Genomic DNA, 6,070 nt, shown 5'->3' with positions numbered 1-6,070 from the left:
GCGATACAAAACGGCGTAGGGCATGCCAAGCTGAGGAAAGGCTTATTTAATCAGATGAACAATCATGTTCATCACCTTCAACACCTGCAACCGTTATTATAAACCTGTTCGTTTTCATTGCGAATTCGTCTCTATTACCACGTCTTAAGAGTTCCGTTCAGGGTAACTTGATATTATTATGAGGTTGACTGTACACAAAAACGGTCACGAAAATAGAAATACACAGTTTTAAGAATGCTTAAAGTTAACCATTATTTATTAATTATAAAAAGTATCCTGCTATGTCGTTCGTAATAGCAAGCAAACAAATAAACTCTTCAGCTTTATAATCTTAGTATAGATTTTTAAATAAAGGACGACTGAGAAAAAATATACCACTATAGTTCAGTAGACCAGGTTACTAAGAAGTTCCACTAGTTCTATTATTTTTATTATACAACTACAGAGAGGATAAAGTACTGCAGCGGGAGCGATGATTCGGGCTCGACCGCCACAAAGGGAAGATCTTCCGCCAGGGTAGGTGTGATGCCTGGGGAACCCCGGCTCCGACGATGTTGAATCGGAGTTTGTATTAACATTCCAATCCGCAAAATCTTTGTAATCGCGATTTAGACTTCGCTGCTATTGGCCGAGCGCGTCATATTCTTCGCTATGATTGACAGTTTGTGTTACATTAGTGATGTCGCCACAGTAGGTACCATTAATTCTTTCGTGGAATTGTTCCATAGACACGTGGGAACAAAAGACCACATGCTTATCCATTCTGTGAGGGAGTTTTTAAATGAGAATATGACATTGAGTAATTGGCTAAGTATAACACTGCGCGGTGGATGGGGTCCCGCGTGTAGGCCATGCTTTTTCCAGGGTACGGGTAGTGTTTGGGGTAGGGGCGGCACGGCCCACGGTGGACTACCAGCCAACCTGCAAAATAAGCAATCTGTTTGAGTGATGCCAGATCCATTATACTGTCTCTATAGTTGACGGCCTGTGAGGCGCAGCGGTAGTGCGCTTGTCTTTGACAGACACCGGAGGTCCCGGGTTCGAATCCCGGCCAGGGCATGATGAGAAACGAACTTTCTCCGATTAGCCTGGGTCTTGGATGGATATCTAAATAAGTATTTGTTATAAAACATAGTATCGTTGAGTTAGTATCTCGTAATACAAGTATTTTAGTTATTTGTCTGGTATATAGGTATTTATTTATAGTGGTCTCAAAAGTGGTCTTCTTTTTCCTGGATTTTAGTCTCGGTTGCATCCTCGCCACTCTGCAGAGAAGTCCGGGGTATGGGCGAGTCAGGTTTTTACACGAAGCGACTGCCATCTGACCGCCGCAACCTTTGCAGGTAAACCTAACACGTATTGGATCAATCATGGTTACACATCCAGTTTCCTGAATGTGCAGGTTTCCTCACGATGTTTTCCCTCACTGTAAGAGTAGTTACAACAACAAACTTTATAGTTGTAATTTTTATAAATTCAACAGTTAATGAAAACGTGCCCCTTAGGATAGTAAGAGAATTAAGTGATTAAAGAGATTTGGTAATTGTGGGTGTTGGTGAGTTTCGTCAAGTAATCCCTCGAAGTCTTTTCGAAAATGTTAGCTCTGTCTACTCTGCAAGGGATTATGATTAACATACATATATATAATCACGACTTTATACCTTGCGGGGTAAGCAGAGCCAGCAGTCTCGAAAAGGCCACGTTCAGCTGTTTGGCTTAATGATAGAATTGAGATTCAAATAGTGGCACACTTTTTTGTATTGGTGCCGTTTGGTTCCCGGCACCAATACAAAAAGAATAGGATCACTCCATCTCTTTCCCATGGATGTCGTAAAAGGCGACTAAGGGATAGGCTTACAAACTTGGGATTCGTTTTTTAGGCAATGGGCTAGCAACCTGTCACTATTTGGATCTCGATACTATCAATAAGCCAAATAGCTGAACGTAGCCGATCAGTCTTTTCAAGACTGTTGGCTCTGTCTACCCCACAAGGGATATTGACGTGACTATATGTATGTATGTACACAAACTCACCTAAATGTTTCAGACAGTTTTCCTTCCTCACTTCACAGATGTTGGTGAAATTCCCGGCCATGCCCCGCTTGTTCCTCGCGCATACTGGACCGAATCTAAAAGATATCCATAAATTAACTTTCTACCGACATGCATTTATATCTATACTGCTTACTCCTGGCTTTAGTCCCGCATCCTCACTATCTGAAGAGCCCGGGGTATGCCTTTGACCATGGATCCTGGATTGGGTGAGTCAGGTTTTTACACAAAGTGACTCCCATCTGACCTCCGCAACCTTTGCAGGTAAACCTAATCCGTATTGGATACATGGTTACACATCCAGTTGCCTGAATGTGCAGGTTTCCTTACAATGTTTTCCCTCTCCGTTAGAGCATCGTTTAGTGTTCAAAGTAATGAACATAACTTTGAAAAGGGTCATTGGTACATGGCCGAGGTGGGATTTGAACCTATGCCTTCTTGCGTATCACGCGTTTTAACCGGGCACATTCCAGATTCTACCACAGATCATAAATCTATATAGTATACAGAAGATTTTGTATCGAAAAAATATTCTTTATAATAGTACTTTTATCTCTTTCCCATGGATGTCGTTAAAGGCGACTAAGGGATAGGCTTATAAACTTAGGATTCTTCTTTTGGGCGATGGGCTAGCAACCTGTCACTATTTGAATCTCAATTCTATCATTAAGCCAAACAGTTGAACGTCAATCAGTCAAACAGTCTTTTCAAGATTGTTGCCTCTATCTACACCGCGAGGGATATAAACGCGACTATATGTATGTATGTATGGTAGTACTTTTCATAAATGTTGAAGCATTTTTGATCGCAGGAAGAAACTTGAGTGCCATTTCTGGTTCTGTTGAACACCCAATCGCCAGTTTTCCAATACGGCTCGTATCCGAACGTGGGGTCGTAGTGGACGTCTCTCTTCGGACCCAAGTACTCCTCAGACTGAGATTTTTTACGTTTCATCATTGAATTTTTCCATTCTTGCATAGAATTCCTGAAAGTTTATGGTTTATGCGCCGTGTGATTCCCGGAACCAGTAAAAGAAAAAAAAAAGAAAAGGACCACTCCTCTTTTCCATGGATTTCGTAAAAGGCGACTTAGGGATAGGCTTATAAACTCGGGATCCCTCTTTTAGGCGATGAGCTAGCAACCTGTCACTATTTGAATCTCAATTCTATCATCAAGCCAGAAACCTGAACGTGGCCTATCAGTCTTTTCAAGACTGATGGCTTTGTCTTCCCCGTAAGGGATATAGACGTGACTATATTTTTGTATGTTTATGGTTAAGCTTGAACTTTTAGCATAAGGGCGTCGGGGGTCGAACAGGGTGACCAAGTACCTACCTATACTAACGCGTAATAAAGAATCTAACTACAGTATTAGGTTTAACTATACGTATATTTTTTTTTATCATCTCTAATCTGTGTCGTTTCTAATTTCAGCTACATCTGTGGGATCGTCCCATATATGTATGTATATAGGTATATTATATCGGACAATCAAATAGATTTAGCTACAAAAAATGTTCGAGACTTTGATACTAAATCTTATTCTAACTAAGTATATTTAATAACTATTCCACGCGGACGAAGTGGCCCGCGTGGAATAGTTATTATAAGCTCTCAAGGAGGAATAATTTTCCCCGTTTTTTTCACAATTTCCATTATTTCTTCGTCTTCCTAATAGTTGCAGCGTGATGATAAATTGCCTGAAGCCTTCCTCGATAAATGGTCTATTAAACACAAAAAGAATTTTTCAATTCAAACCAGTAGCTCCCGAGATTAGCGCATTCAAACAAACAAATAAACTAACAAACTCTTCAGCTTTATAATATTAGTATAGATTAAAAGAAATAAACATTCAAGACCCAGCAGTTCAGTCAGAAATGTTTGTCTTCTGACCGGGGATCGAATCTGGGACGTGTAGAGTCAAGAACACAACCACTGCTAAACAGGCCAATGAAGTTATGCTGAAAAATACTTACTGCTGCCTCAAAGCCTTTTTCTGGTCCAAATACTCCTGGTAATGATTGAATTGCCGTCGGACTGAGCTGAGGCACCCCACTGAAATTTTAACGTTGAAAATCATCAAATTGAATAGGTAGCTTATATTTACATACATATAATCACGTCTATATCCCTTGCGTGTAGACAGAGCCAACAGTCTTGAAATTACTGATAGGCCACTTTCAGTTGTTTGGCTTACTGATAGAATTGAGATTCATATAAAGTGACAGGTTGCTAGCCCGTCGCCTAAGAGAAGAATCGCAAGTTTATAAGCCTATCCCCTTAGTCACCTTTTACGACATCTATGGGAAGGAGAAGCAGTGGAGTCTTTTTTCTATTGGTGCCGGGAACCACATGGCACCTACACTTAGTTTGTAGAAATCCAAATAATAGGTACAGTTTAGAAAATTATTCGGATAGATGTAGTTTCTGCCTACCCGTCCGGGAGGGGCGTGATTTTATGCACTACGTACAACATACGTTGTATATACTATATGGATATCCACTAAATCTCCTTCCAATGAATGTCGTAAAAGGCGAGTAAGAGCCTAATAAACTTGGGATTCTTCTTTTAGGCGATGTGCTAGCAACCTGTCACTATTTGAATCTCAATTCTATCGTCAAGCCAAACAGTTGAACAAGGCCTATCAGTGTTTTCAAGACTCTGTCTACCCCGCGGGGGATGTAGACGTTATATGTATGTAGGTATGTGTAGTATATACTTACATGTTATTAATAGAACAATTGCCGATTTCACCGACATGTCTCTGATTATTTTACGTTTAACTGCAAAGTAAAGATTATATATTTCACTCGTGTCTAATGTTAGTTGGCATGTGTGTTTATTGTTTTATTTATTACTAAAGGCCGCCCGCGACTTCGTCCGCGTGGAAACCCAATCAAAACGTAACAATCAATTCCGCGGGAACTCCGGGATAAAAAGTAGCCTATATGTTATTCTGGGTCTTCAGCAGGGGCGTAGCTACCGCCGTATCTGCCGTATCAATTATACGGGGCCCCCGAGCCACGGGGGCCCCAAAGTGTGTAAGGAAAAAGAAATAAAAACTTCCTAATTTATTTTATTTTACAAATGACAAAATTCTATAAAGCAATTACTTTTTATCCCGCCTTAAGCGTGCGTTCAAAAGTTGGCAACACTCTACATCGTTATGGCGGGCTGCGGGACTTCCCCGTTTTACTTACTTCATCTGCAACTCAGCGGGGAATCCCTCAATAATAAAATCGATATCACGATGTACGTGTACGTCCATACTCTACATTTGATGTTAAACCACGGAGTGCAGTGCAGTGTTTATTTACGCGTTTTATGTAATTGTGCATTACCTACATTGTAATTCAGTACAAACAATATTGTTCTTCTGGTTTAACAATATTAGTAGCGATTTGTAAAAGTAAGAGAACTGCGAGACACGTTCGTGAAGTATCGACTTTTTTCGATAATTTAGAAGAAATATATACTTTTTTTGGCAATAGTATAAAACGCTGGGCTATGCTAAGTGACGATCCATCTGAAAAATATTTGATTACCCTTAAAAAGGTATGTCCAACCAGATGGTCTTCTAGGAACGATGCTTTATTATCGGTGAAGAAAAATTTTTTACTTATCATGAAAACTTTGTACCAACTAAATTTAATTTCAAATAAAAAAGATGAACGTGAAGAATGTAAAAATATACCTAATTAATATTTTAGAGAGTTATAATTTCTTAGTGCTCGTTACATTTTTTTCTTCACTATTTGAAATTATTAATCCTATTTCTAAAGCTCTACAGCATGAAAATAATACATACATACATACATACATATGATCACGTCTATATCCCTTGCGGGGTAGACAGAGCCAACAGTCTTGAAAAGACTGAATGGCCACGTTCAGCTATTTGGCTTAATGATAGAACCGAGATTCAAATAGTGACAGGTTGCTAGCCCATCGCCTAAAAGAGGAATCCTAAGTTTATAAGCCTATCCCTTAGTCGCCTTTTACGACATCCATGGGAAAG

The sequence above is a fragment of the Amyelois transitella genome, chromosome 18 (genome assembly GCF_032362555.1).
Source record: "Amyelois transitella isolate CPQ chromosome 18, ilAmyTran1.1, whole genome shotgun sequence".
NCBI lineage: Eukaryota > Metazoa > Arthropoda > Insecta > Lepidoptera > Pyralidae > Amyelois > Amyelois transitella.
This window is presented reverse-complemented; position numbering follows the sequence as displayed.